The sequence below is a fragment of the Crinia signifera genome, chromosome 5 (assembly GCF_055691185.1).
Source record: "Crinia signifera chromosome 5, ASM5569118v1, whole genome shotgun sequence".
In the NCBI taxonomy this organism is placed as follows: domain Eukaryota; kingdom Metazoa; phylum Chordata; class Amphibia; order Anura; family Myobatrachidae; genus Crinia; species Crinia signifera.
Window position 1 is genome coordinate 223208470 of NC_139221.1, and position 16087 is coordinate 223224556.

General features: G+C 34.7%; 3 pseudogenes; all 3 read right to left on the minus strand.

Moving 5' to 3' along the window:
- Positions 1 to 1474: 1474 nt before the first annotated feature.
- Positions 1475 to 1610, minus strand: LOC146006172 (U2 spliceosomal RNA; annotated as a pseudogene).
- Positions 1611 to 5990: 4380 nt separating this feature from the next.
- LOC146006173 (U2 spliceosomal RNA) lies at positions 5991 to 6126 on the minus strand (annotated as a pseudogene).
- Positions 6127 to 11572: 5446 nt separating this feature from the next.
- Positions 11573 to 11708, minus strand: LOC146006127 (U2 spliceosomal RNA; annotated as a pseudogene).
- Positions 11709 to 16087: the final 4379 nt, after the last annotated feature.

Here is a 16087-nt window from a genome sequence, read left to right on the forward strand (position 1 = left end):
AACATAAGCAACATAAACAACCTAAAACTACATAAACTGCATAAAAAAACTTGAAGCAACACAAAATAACATAAAGCAAAACAAACAACATAAAAATCTGAAACCGCATAAATTATCATAAATTAACATATATTATCATAAATTAACATACATAATAGTAACTTCAATGAAAGCAAAATGACCAAAATAACACCACAGAAAGCAACATAAAACAACATTAGCAACATAAAAATACATAACCTGCATAAAAAACATAAAGCAACACAAAGGCCCTTATTCAGATATTATCGCAGTACAAATTTGTTCTCAAAATAGGCAAAACCATATGCACTGCATGTGGGGCAGATGAGTTTGAAGAAACTCAGGAGACCGAGGTGTGCTCCCTACCACCAGTGCTGTGCCGAAACATGTGCAAAGGGGGCCGTGCTATCGAATGGGCTTATCTCCCGAAGGAGACGGGCCCCGTTTTTTCCTTAACCCCTCTCAACCATAAGGCCGAAGAGGGGAAAATAGGGAACGGTGGGTCCTCTTCACCGAAGCTTAGAGAGAACCTCTTTCCTCAACCCCCGGAAGGGTTAGGACGGTGGGTCCTCCGCACCCGAAGGTTTGGAGAGACCCTCAGTGGACTTCCTTCCACCTTGCGGCTCAGGGTCGGCCTCGGGGGGACCGCAGCTCTCCCCAAAAGGCGAGAGCTTTGGCACGTTGGGGAAATGGAAGGCCCGTAAGGGTCGACCACACAACCCAAAAAAACGTAACAAACTACAGAAAACAGAAAACGTGAAAAGTGCATGAATGTGAGAAGAAGAGAAATAAATAATAAAGAGGACCCCAGCCAGATGGCCGGGGTGGGGGTGTGAAAAATTGTCCTACCCCATCCAAAATGACGAGGTAAGGATGTGAAGCACTAACCTAGAGGGAAGTGCGCAGTGCTAGTGCCATACTAGTGCATGGTGATTTTGGGATCACCCGTGCATGTTCAGCACCCCCGAGTTTCCCAGGGGGCACAGTGCAGCCTCGGACTCCAAGCAGCCGACCGATCAGCGTCCGACCAAGTCTTTCTCTGCTCCCATCATAGGGCACTTTCCAGCCCCTGGCATGGGAATGGGTACTCCACTGGGCTTTTCGAAAGACTCCCTTAGGGGCTGCACCCCCCTCAGAAGAGCAATCTACTCAGTCTCAGTGTTTCTCCGATCCCAAGCTGGGCCTTTCGCGGTCTCCCCATCAGAGGCTACGAACCTCTAGAACAGGAGCCATCTACTCAGTCCCAGCCTTTCTCCGCTCCTTGGGAATGGATACTAGACTGAGCCTTTCGCTAGCTCATCCTTCCGGGGCTACGAACACCGTCAAGAGAGTCAAACTACTAGGCTTAGTGTTTCTCCCCCCTCTTACCAGTGGATTTAAGGAAACAACACCTCCTACCAAAGGCAGAGGTGAAGGTACTCAGCCAGACTTTTCACCACTCCCAGGCAAAAAAGAGGGGTCCCACACCCTCCGCCCATCAGAGCAGCTACTCAGTCCAGCCTTTCTCTATTCTCTGCCAGAGGCCAGTCCATACCCACTGATTAGAACAGATACTACACTTGATCTTAGCCAAAAGGCTGAGATAACATGTGCAGAGAGAGTTACATTTGGGTGGGGTGTGTTGAAACTGAAATCTAAATTGCAGTGTAAACATAATGCAGCCAGTATTTATCCTGCACAGAAACAAAATAACTCACACAAATCTAACTCTCTCTTTACAAGTTACATCTGCCCCACCTGCTGTGCACATGGTTTTTCCCATTTTGAGAACAAATTTGTACTGTGATCAGATCTGAATAAGGGCCAAAAAAACATACAGTAACACAAACAACATAAAAATCTGAAACCGCATAAATTATAATAAATTATCATAAATTGTCATAAATTAACATAAATGAACATACATTAACATAAATTAACATAAATTAACATAAATTGTAGTAAGTTTAATGAAAGCAAAAGGACCAACATAACACCACATAAAGCAACATAAAACAACATTAGCAACATAAAACTACATAACCTGCATAAAAAACATAAAGCAACACAAAAACCATAACACAACATAAACCACATAAAAATCTGCAACCGCATAAATTATCATAAATTATCATAAATTATCATAAATTAACATAAATTATAGTAATTTCAATGAAAGCAAAATGACCTAAATAACACCACATAAAGTCACATAAGCAACATAAAACTACGTAAACTGTATAAAAATACATGAAGCAACACAAAATAACATAAAGCAACACAAACAACATAAAAATCTGAAACCACATAAATTATCATAAATTATCATAAATTATCATAAATTACCATAAATTAACATAAATTATAGTAATTTCAATGAAAGCAAAATGACCTAAATAACACCACATAAAGTCACATAAGCAACATAAAACTACATAAACTGCATAAAAATACATAAAGCAACACAAAATAACATAAAGCAACACAAACAACATAAAAATCTGAAACCACATAAAGTATAATAAATTTACATAAATTAACATACATTAACATAAATTGTAGGAAGTTTAATGAAAGCAAAAGGACCAACATAACACCACATAAAGCAAAATAAAACAACATTAGCAACATAAAACTACATAACCTGCATAAAAAACATAAATCAACACAAAAACCATAACACAACATAAACAACATAAAAGTCTTTAACTGCATAAATTATCATAAATTATCATACATTTTCATAAATTAACATAAATTAACATAAATTATAGTAATTTCAATGAAAGCAAAATGACCTAAATAACACCACATAAAGTCACATAAGCAACATAAAACTACGTAAACTGCATAAAAATACATGAAGCAACACAAAATAACATAAAGCAACACAAACAACATAAAAATCTGAAACCGCATTAATTATCACAAATTTACATAATTTTTACATAAATTTACATAAATTTACATACATTAACATAGATTAACATAGATTAACATAGATTGTAGTAGTTTTCTGAAAGCAAAAGGACCTAAATAACACCACATAAAGCCACATAAGCAACATAAAACTACATAAACTGCATAAAAACACATGAAGCTACACAAAATAACATAAAGCAACACAAACAACATAAAAATCGGAAACCGCATAGATGATCATAAATTTACATAAATTAACACAAATTAACATACATTAACATAAATTGTAGTAATTTTTCTGAAAGCAAAAGGACCAACATAACACCACATAAAGCAACATAAGCAACATAAACAACCTAAAACTACATAAACTGCATAAAAAAACTTGAAGCAACACAAAATAACATAAAGCAACACAAACAACATAAAAATCTGAAACCACATAAATTATCATAAATTAACATAAATTTACATAAATTAACATACATTAACATAAATTGTAGGAAGTTTAATGAAAGCAAAAGGACCAACATAACACCACATAAAGCAAAATAAAACAACATTAGCAACATAAAACTACATAACCTGCATAAAAAACATAAATCAACACAAAAACCATAACACAACATAAACAACATAAAAGTCTTTAACTGCATAAATTATCATAAATTATCATAAATTAACATAAATGAACATAAATTATAGTAATTTCAATGAAAGCAAAATGACCTAAATAACACCACATAAAGTCACATAAGCAACATAAAACTACATAAACTGCATAAAAATACATAAAGCAACACAAAATAACATAAAGCAACACAAACAACATAAAAATCTGAAACCACATAAATTATCATAAATTTACGTAAATTAACATACATTAACATAAATTAACAAAAATTGTAGGAAGTTTAATGAAAGCAAAAGGACCAACATAACACCACATAAAGCAAAATAAAACAACATTAGCAACATAAAACTACATAACCTGCATAAAAAAACATAAATCAACACAAAAACCATAACACAACATAAACAACATAAAAATCTGCAACCGAATAAATTATCACAAATTATCATAAATTAACATAAATTAACATAAATTATAGTAATTTCAATTAAAGCAAAATGACCTAAATAACACCACATAAAGTCACATAAGCAACATAAAACTACGTAAACTGCATAAAAATACATGAAGCAACACAAAATAACATAAAGCAACACAAACAACATAAAAATCTGAAACCGCATTAATTATCACAAATTTACATAATTTTACATAAATTTACATAAATTTACATACATTTACATAGATTAACATAGATTAACATAGATTGTAGTAGTTTTCTGAAAGCAAAAGGACCTAAATAACACCACATAAAGCCACATAAGCAACATAAAACTACATAAACTGCATAAAAACACATGAACCTACACAAAATAACATAAAGCAACACAAACAACATAAAAATCGGAAACCGCATAGATGATCATAAATTTACATAAATTAACACAAATTAACATACATTAACATAAATTGTAGTAATTTTTCTGAAAGCAAAAGGACCAACATAACACCACATAAAGCAACATAAGCAACATAAACAACCTAAAACTACATAAACTGCATAAAAAAACTTGAAGCAACACAAAATAACATAAAGCAAAACAAACAACATAAAAATCTGAAACCGCATAAATTATCATAAATTAACATATATTATCATAAATTAACATACATAATAGTAACTTCAATGAAAGCAAAATGACCAAAATAACACCACAGAAAGCAACATAAAACAACATTAGCAACATAAAAATACATAACCTGCATAAAAAACATAAAGCAACACAAAGGCCCTTATTCAGATATTATCGCAGTACAAATTTGTTCTCAAAATAGGCAAAACCATATGCACTGCATGTGGGGCAGATGAGTTTGAAGAAACTCAGGAGACCGAGGTGTGCTCCCTACCACCAGTGCTGTGCCTAAACATGTGCAAAGGGGGCCGTGCTATCGAATGGGCTTATCTCCCGAAGGAGACGGGCCCCGTTTTTTCCTTAACCCCTCTCAACCATAAGGCCGAAGAGGGGAAAATAGGGAATGGTGGGTCCTCTTCACCGAAGCTTAGAGAGAACCTCTTTCCTCAACCCCCGGAAGGGTTAGGACGGTGGGTCCTCCGCACCCGAAGGTTTGGAGAGACCCTCAGTGGACTTCCTTCCACCTTGCGGCTCAGGGTCGGCCTCGGGGGGACCGCAGCTCTCCCCAAAAGGTGAGAGCTTTGGCACGTTGGGGAAATGGAAGGCCCGTAAGGGTCGACCACACAACCCAAAAAAACGTAACAAACTACAGAAAACAGAAAACGTGAAAAGTGCATGAACGTGAGAAGAAGAGAAATAAATAATAAAGAGGACCCCAGCCAGAGGGCCGGGGTGGGGGTGTGAAAAATTGTCCTACCCCATCCAAAATGACGAGGTAAGGACGTGAAGCACTAACCTAGAGGGAAGTGCGCAGTGCTAGTGCCATACTAGTGCATGGTGATTTTGGGATCACCCGTGCATGTTCGGCACCCCCGAGTTTCCCAGGGGGCACAGTGCAGCCTCGGACTCCAAGCAGCCGACCGATCAGCGTCCGACCAAGTCTTTCTCTGCTCGCATCATAGGGCACTATCCAGCCCCTGGCATGGGAATGGGTACTCCACTGGGCTTTTCGAAAGACTCCCTTAGGGGCTGCACCCCCCTCAGAAGAGCAATCTACTCAGTCTCAGTGTTTCTCCGATCCCAAGCTGGGCCTTTCACGGTCTCCCCATCAGAGGCTACGAACCTCTAGAACAGGAGCCATCTACTCAGTCCCAGCCTTTCTCCGCTCCTTGGGAATGGATACTAGACTGAGCCTTTCGCTAGCTCATCCTTCCGGGGCTACGAACACCGTCAAGAGAGTCAAACTACTAGGCTTAGTGTTTCTCCCCCCTCTTACCAGTGGATTTAAGGAAACAACACCTCCTACCAAAGGCAGAGGTGAAGGTACTCAGCCAGACTTTTCACCACTCCCAGGCAAAAAAGAGGGGTCCCACACCCTCCGCCCATCAGAGCAGCTACTCAGTCCAGCCTTTCTCTATTCTCTGCCAGAGGCCAGTCCATACCCACTGATTAGAACAGATACTACACTTGATCTTAGCCAAAAGGCTGAGATAACATGTGCAGAGAGAGTTACATTTGGGTGGGGTGTGTTGAAACTGAAATCTAAATTGCAGTGTAAACATAATGCAGCCAGTATTTATCCTGCACAGAAACAAAATAACTCACACAAATCTAACTCTCTCTTTACAAGTTACATCTGCCCCACCTGCTGTGCACATGGTTTTTCCCATTTTGAGAACAAATTTGTACTGTGATCAGATCTGAATAAGGGCCAAAAAAACATACAGTAACACAAACAACATAAAAATCTGAAACCGCATAAATTATAATAAATTATCATAAATTGTCATAAATTAACATAAATGAACATACATTAACATAAATTAACATAAATTGTAGTAAGTTTAATGAAAGCAAAAGGACCAACATAACACCACATAAAGCAACATAAAACAACATTAGCAACATAAAACTACATAACCTGCATAAAAAACATAAAGCAACACAAAAACCATAACACAACATAAACCACATAAAAATCTGCAACCGCATAAATTATCATAAATTATCATAAATTAACATAAATGAACATAAATTATAGTAATTTCAATGAAAGCAAAATGACCTAAATAACACCACATAAAGTCACATAAGCAACATAAAACTACATAAACTGCATAAAAATACATAAAGCAACACAAAATAACATAAAGCAACACAAACAACATAAAAATCTGAAACCACATAAATTATCATAAATTTACATAAATTAACATACATTAACATAAATTAACATAAATTGTAGGAAGTTTAATGAAAGCCAAAGGACCAACATAACACCACATAAAGCAAAATAAAACAACATTAGCAACATAAAACTACATAACCTGCATAAAAAAAACATAAATCAACACAAAAACCATAACAAAACATAAACAACATAAAAATCTGCAACCGCATAAATTATCATAAATTATCATAAATTAACATAAATTAACATAAATTATAGTAATTTCAATGAAAGCAAAATGACCTAAATAACACCACATAAAGTCACATAAGCAACATAAAACTACGTAAACTGTATAAAAATACATGAAGCAACACAAAATAACATAAAGCAACACAAACAACATAAAAATCTGAAACCACATAAATTATCATAAATTTACGTAAATTAACATACATTAACATAAATTAACAAAAATTGTAGGAAGTTTAATGAAAGCAAAAGGACCAACATAACACCACATAAAGCAAAATAAAACAACATTAGCAACATAAAACTACATAACCTGCATAAAAAACATAAAGCAACACAAAAACCATAACACAACATAAACCACATAAAAATATGCAACCGCATAAATTATCAGAAATTATCATAAATTATCATAAATTAACATAAATTATAGTAATTTCAATGAAAGCAAAATGACCTAAATAACACCACATAAAGTCACATAAGCAACATAAAACTACATAAACTGTATAAAAATACATGAAGCAACACAAAATAACATAAAGCAACACAAACAACATAAAAATCTGAAACCACATACATTATCATAAATTTACATAAATTAACATACATTAACATAAATTAACAGAAATTGTAGGAAGTTTAATGAAAGCAAAAGGACCAACATAACACCACATAAAGCAAAATAAAACAACATTAGCAACATAAAACTACATAACCTGCATAAAAAAACATAAAGCAACACAAAGGCCCTTATTCGGATATTATCGCAGTACAAATTTGTTCTCAAAATAGGCAAAACCATATGCACTGCATGTGGGGCAGATGAGTTTGAAGAAACTCAGGAGCCCGAGGTGTGCTCCCTACCACCAGTGCTGTGCCTAAACACGTGCATAGTAATTTCAATGAAAGCAAAATGACCTTAATAACACCACATAAAGTCACATAAGCAACATAAAACTACATAAACTGCATAAAAATACATGAAGCAACACAAAATAACATAAAGCAACACAAACAACATAAAAATCTGAAACCGCATAAATTAGCATAAATTTACATAAATTAACATACATTAACATAAATTAACATACATTAACATAAATTGTAGGAAGTTTAATGAAAGCAAAAGGACCAACATAACACCACATAAAGCAAAATAAAACAACATTAGCAACATAAAACTACATAACCTGCATAAAAAACATAAATCAACACAAAAACCATAACACAACATAAACAACATAAAAGTCTTTAACCGCATAAATTATCATAAATTATCATAAATTAACATAAATGAACATAAATTATAGTAATTTCAATGAAAGCAAAATGACCTAAATAACACCACATAAAGTCACATAAGCAACATAAAACTACATAAACTGCATAAAAATACATAAAGCAACACAAAATAACATAAAGCAACACAAACAACATAAAAATATGAAACCACATAAATTATCATAAATTTACATAAATTAACATACATTAACATAAATTAACATAAATTGTAATAAGTTTAATGAAAGCCAAAGGACCAACATAACACCACATAAAGCAAAATAAAACAACATTAGCAACATAAAACTACATAACCTGCATAAAAAAAACATAAATCAACACAAAAACCATAACAAAACATAAACAACATAAAAATCTGCAACCGCATAAATTATCATAAATTATCATAAATTAACATAAATTAACATAAATTAACATAAATTATAGTAATTTCAATGAAAGCAAAATGACCTAAATAACACCACATAAAGTCACATAGGCAACATAAAACTACGTAAACTGTATAAAAATACATGAAGCAACACAAAATAACATAAAGCAACACAAACAACATAAAAATCTGAAACCACATAAATTATCATAAATTTACGTAAATTAACATACATTAACATAAATTAACAAAAATTGTAGGAAGTTTAATGAAAGCAAAAGGACCAACATAACACCACATAAAGCAAAATAAAACAACATTAGCAACATAAAACTACATAACCTGCATAAAAAAACATAAATCAACACAAAAACCATAACACAACATAAACAACATAAAAATCTGCAACCGAATAAATTATCACAAATTATCATAAATTAACATAAATTAACATAAATTAACATAAATTATAGTAATTTCAATTAAAGCAAAATGACCTAAATAACACCACATAAAGTCACATAAGCAACATAAAACTACGTAAACTGCATAAAAATACATGAAGCAACACAAAATAACATAAAGCAACACAAACAACATAAAAATCTGAAACCACATAAATTATCATAAATTTACGTAAATTAACATACATTAACTTAAATTAACAAAAATTGTAGGAAGTTTAATGAAAGCAAAAGGACCAACATAACACCACATAAAGCAAAATAAAACAACATTAGCAACATAAAACTACATAACCTGCATAAAAAAACATAAATCAACACAAAAACCATAACACAACATAAACAACATAAAAATCTGCAACCGAATAAATTATCACAAATTAACATAAATTAACATAAATTAACATAAATTAACATAAATTATAGTAATTTCAATTAAAGCAAAATGACCTAAATAACACCACATAAAGTCACATAAGCAACATAAAACTACGTAAACTGCATAAAAATACATGAAGCAACACAAAATAACATAAAGCAACACAAACAACATAAAAATCTGAAACCGCATTAATTATCACAAATTTACATAATTTAACATAAATTTACATAAATTTACATAAATTAACATAGATTAACATAGATTAACATAGATTGTAGTAGTTTTCTGAAAGCAAAAGGACCTAAATAACACCACATAAAGCCACATAAGCAACATAAAACTACATAAACTGCATAAAAACACATGAAGCTACACAAAATAACATAAAGCAACACAAACAACATAAAAATCGGAAACCGCATAGATGATCATAAATTTACATAAATTAACACAAATTAACATACATTAACATAAATTGTAGTAATTTTTCTGAAAGCAAAAGGACCAACATAACACCACATAAAGCAACATAAGCAACATAAACAACCTAAAACTACATAAACTGCATAAAAAAACTTGAAGCAACACAAAATAACATAAAGCAAAACAAACAACATAAAAATCTGAAACCGCATAAATTATCATAAATTAACATATATTATCATAAATTAACATACATAATAGTAACTTCAATGAAAGCAAAATGACCAAAATAACACCACAGAAAGCAACATAAAACAACATTAGCAACATAAAAATACATAACCTGCATAAAAAACATAAAGCAACACAAAGGCCCTTATTCAGATATTATCGCAGTACAAATTTGTTCTCAAAATAGGCAAAACCATATGCACTGCATGTGGGGCAGATGAGTTTGAAGAAACTCAGGAGACCGAGGTGTGCTCCCTACCACCAGTGCTGTGCCGAAACATGTGCAAAGGGGGCCGTGCTATCGAATGGGCTTATCTCCCGAAGGAGACGGGCCCCGTTTTTTCCTTAACCCCTCTCAACCATAAGGCCGAAGAGGGGAAAATAGGGAACGGTGGGTCCTCTTCACCGAAGCTTAGAGAGAACCTCTTTCCTCAACCCCCGGAAGGGTTAGGACGGTGGGTCCTCCGCACCCGAAGGTTTGGAGAGACCCTCAGTGGACTTCCTTCCACCTTGCGGCTCAGGGTCGGCCTCGGGGGGACCGCAGCTCTCCCCAAAAGGCGAGAGCTTTGGCACGTTGGGGAAATGGAAGGCCCGTAAGGGTCGACCACACAACCCAAAAAAACGTAACAAACTACAGAAAACAGAAAACGTGAAAAGTGCATGAATGTGAGAAGAAGAGAAATAAATAATAAAGAGGACCCCAGCCAGATGGCCGGGGTGGGGGTGTGAAAAATTGTCCTACCCCATCCAAAATGACGAGGTAAGGATGTGAAGCACTAACCTAGAGGGAAGTGCGCAGTGCTAGTGCCATACTAGTGCATGGTGATTTTGGGATCACCCGTGCATGTTCAGCACCCCCGAGTTTCCCAGGGGGCACAGTGCAGCCTCGGACTCCAAGCAGCCGACCGATCAGCGTCCGACCAAGTCTTTCTCTGCTCCCATCATAGGGCACTTTCCAGCCCCTGGCATGGGAATGGGTACTCCACTGGGCTTTTCGAAAGACTCCCTTAGGGGCTGCACCCCCCTCAGAAGAGCAATCTACTCAGTCTCAGTGTTTCTCCGATCCCAAGCTGGGCCTTTCGCGGTCTCCCCATCAGAGGCTACGAACCTCTAGAACAGGAGCCATCTACTCAGTCCCAGCCTTTCTCCGCTCCTTGGGAATGGATACTAGACTGAGCCTTTCGCTAGCTCATCCTTCCGGGGCTACGAACACCGTCAAGAGAGTCAAACTACTAGGCTTAGTGTTTCTCCCCCCTCTTACCAGTGGATTTAAGGAAACAACACCTCCTACCAAAGGCAGAGGTGAAGGTACTCAGCCAGACTTTTCACCACTCCCAGGCAAAAAAGAGGGGTCCCACACCCTCCGCCCATCAGAGCAGCTACTCAGTCCAGCCTTTCTCTATTCTCTGCCAGAGGCCAGTCTATACCCACTGATTAGAACAGATACTACACTTGATCTTAGCCAAAAGGCTGAGATAACATGTGCAGAGAGAGTTACATTTGGGTGGGGTGTGTTGAAACTGAAATCTAAATTGCAGTGTAAACATAATGCAGCCAGTATTTATCCTGCACAGAAACAAAATAACTCACACAAATCTAACTCTCTCTTTACAAGTTACATCTGCCCCACCTGCTGTGCACATGGTTTTTCCCATTTTGAGAACAAATTTGTACTGTGATCAGATCTGAATAAGGGCCAAAAAAACATACAGTAACACAAACAACATAAAAATCTGAAACCGCATAAATTATAATAAATTATCATAAATTGTCATAAATTAACATAAATGAACATACATTAACATAAATTAACATAAATTAACATAAATTGTAGTAAGTTTAATGAAAGCAAAAGGACCAACATAACACCACATAAAGCAACATAAAACAACATTAGCAACATAAAACTACATAACCTGCATAAAAAACATAAAGCAACACAAAAACCATAACACAACATAAACCACATAAAAATCTGCAACCGCATAAATTATCATAAATTATCATAAATTATCATAAATTAACATAAATTATAGTAATTTCAATGAAAGCAAAATGACCTAAATAACACCACATAAAGTCACATAAGCAACATAAAACTACGTAAACTGTATAAAAATACATGAAGCAACACAAAATAACATAAAGCAACACAAACAACATAAAAATCTGAAACCACATAAATTATCATAAATTATCATAAATTATCATAAATTACCATAAATTAACATAAATTATAGTAATTTCAATGAAAGCAAAATGACCTAAATAACACCACATAAAGTCACATAAGCAACATAAAACTACATAAACTGCATAAAAATACATAAAGCAACACAAAATAACATAAAGCAACACAAACAACATAAAAATCTGAAACCACATAAAGTATAATAAATTTACATAAATTAACATACATTAACATAAATTGTAGGAAGTTTAATGAAAGCAAAAGGACCAACATAACACCACATAAAGCAAAATAAAACAACATTAGCAACATAAAACTACATAACCTGCATAAAAAACATAAATCAACACAAAAACCATAACACAACATAAACAACATAAAAGTCTTTAACTGCATAAATTATCATAAATTATCATACATTTTCATAAATTAACATAAATTAACATAAATTATAGTAATTTCAATGAAAGCAAAATGACCTAAATAACACCACATAAAGTCACATAAGCAACATAAAACTACGTAAACTGCATAAAAATACATGAAGCAACACAAAATAACATAAAGCAACACAAACAACATAAAAATCTGAAACCGCATTAATTATCACAAATTTACATAATTTTACATAAATTTACATAAATTTACATACATTAACATAGATTAACATAGATTAACATAGATTGTAGTAGTTTTCTGAAAGCAAAAGGACCTAAATAACACCACATAAAGCCACATAAGCAACATAAAACTACATAAACTGCATAAAAACACATGAAGCTACACAAAATAACATAAAGCAACACAAACAACATAAAAATCGGAAACCGCATAGATGATCATAAATTTACATAAATTAACACAAATTAACATACATTAACATAAATTGTAGTAATTTTTCTGAAAGCAAAAGGACCAACATAACACCACATAAAGCAACATAAGCAACATAAACAACCTAAAACTACATAAACTGCATAAAAAAACTTGAAGCAACACAAAATAACATAAAGCAACACAAACAACATAAAAATCTGAAACCACATAAATTATCATAAATTAACATAAATTTACATAAATTAACATACATTAACATAAATTGTAGGAAGTTTAATGAAAGCAAAAGGACCAACATAACACCACATAAAGCAAAATAAAACAACATTAGCAACATAAAACTACATAACCTGCATAAAAAACATAAATCAACACAAAAACCATAACACAACATAAACAACATAAAAGTCTTTAACTGCATAAATTATCATAAATTATCATAAATTAACATAAATGAACATAAATTATAGTAATTTCAATGAAAGCAAAATGACCTAAATAACACCACATAAAGTCACATAAGCAACATAAAACTACATAAACTGCATAAAAATACATAAAGCAACACAAAATAACATAAAGCAACACAAACAACATAAAAATCTGAAACCACATAAATTATCATAAATTTACGTAAATTAACATACATTAACATAAATTAACAAAAATTGTAGGAAGTTTAATGAAAGCAAAAGGACCAACATAACACCACATAAAGCAAAATAAAACAACATTAGCAACATAAAACTACATAACCTGCATAAAAAAACATAAATCAACACAAAAACCATAACACAACATAAACAACATAAAAATCTGCAACCGAATAAATTATCACAAATTATCATAAATTAACATAAATTAACATAAATTATAGTAATTTCAATTAAAGCAAAATGACCTAAATAACACCACATAAAGTCACATAAGCAACATAAAACTACGTAAACTGCATAAAAATACATGAAGCAACACAAAATAACATAAAGCAACACAAACAACATAAAAATCTGAAACCGCATTAATTATCACAAATTTACATAATTTTACATAAATTTACATAAATTTACATACATTTACATAGATTAACATAGATTAACATAGATTGTAGTAGTTTTCTGAAAGCAAAAGGACCTAAATAACACCACATAAAGCCACATAAGCAACATAAAACTACATAAACTGCATAAAAACACATGAACCTACACAAAATAACATAAAGCAACACAAACAACATAAAAATCGGAAACCGCATAGATGATCATAAATTTACATAAATTAACACAAATTAACATACATTAACATAAATTGTAGTAATTTTTCTGAAAGCAAAAGGACCAACATAACACCACATAAAGCAACATAAGCAACATAAACAACCTAAAACTACATAAACTGCATAAAAAAACTTGAAGCAACACAAAATAACATAAAGCAAAACAAACAACATAAAAATCTGAAACCGCATAAATTATCATAAATTAACATATATTATCATAAATTAACATACATAATAGTAACTTCAATGAAAGCAAAATGACCAAAATAACACCACAGAAAGCAACATAAAACAACATTAGCAACATAAAAATACATAACCTGCATAAAAAACATAAAGCAACACAAAGGCCCTTATTCAGATATTATCGCAGTACAAATTTGTTCTCAAAATAGGCAAAACCATATGCACTGCATGTGGGGCAGATGAGTTTGAAGAAACTCAGGAGACCGAGGTGTGCTCCCTACCACCAGTGCTGTGCCTAAACATGTGCAAAGGGGGCCGTGCTATCGAATGGGCTTATCTCCCGAAGGAGACGGGCCCCGTTTTTTCCTTAACCCCTCTCAACCATAAGGCCGAAGAGGGGAAAATAGGGAATGGTGGGTCCTCTTCACCGAAGCTTAGAGAGAACCTCTTTCCTCAACCCCCGGAAGGGTTAGGACGGTGGGTCCTCCGCACCCGAAGGTTTGGAGAGACCCTCAGTGGACTTCCTTCCACCTTGCGGCTCAGGGTCGGCCTCGGGGGGACCGCAGCTCTCCCCAAAAGGTGAGAGCTTTGGCACGTTGGGGAAATGGAAGGCCCGTAAGGGTCGACCACACAACCCAAAAAAACGTAACAAACTACAGAAAACAGAAAACGTGAAAAGTGCATGAACGTGAGAAGAAGAGAAATAAATAATAAAGAGGACCCCAGCCAGAGGGCCGGGGTGGGGGTGTGAAAAATTGTCCTACCCCATCCAAAATGACGAGGTAAGGACGTGAAGCACTAACCTAGAGGGAAGTGCGCAGTGCTAGTGCCATACTAGTGCATGGTGATTTTGGGATCACCCGTGCATGTTCGGCACCCCCGAGTTTCCCAGGGGGCACAGTGCAGCCTCGGACTCCAAGCAGCCGACCGATCAGCGTCCGACCAAGTCTTTCTCTGCTCGCATCATAGGGCACTATCCAGCCCCTGGCATGGGAATGGGTACTCCACTGGGCTTTTCGAAAGACTCCCTTAGGGGCTGCACCCCCCTCAGAAGAGCAATCTACTCAGTCTCAGTGTTTCTCCGATCCCAAGCTGGGCCTTTCACGGTCTCCCCATCAGAGGCTACGAACCTCTAGAACAGGAGCCATCTACTCAGTCCCAGCCTTTCTCCGCTCCTTGGGAATGGATACTAGACTGAGCCTTTCGCTAGCTCATCCTTCCGGGGCTACGAACACCGTCAAGAGAGTCAAACTACTAGGCTTAGTGTTTCTCCCCCCTCTTACCAGTGGATTTAAGGAAACAACACCTCCTACCAAAGGCAGAGGTGAAGGTACTCAGCCAGACTTTTCACCACTCCCAGGCAAAAAA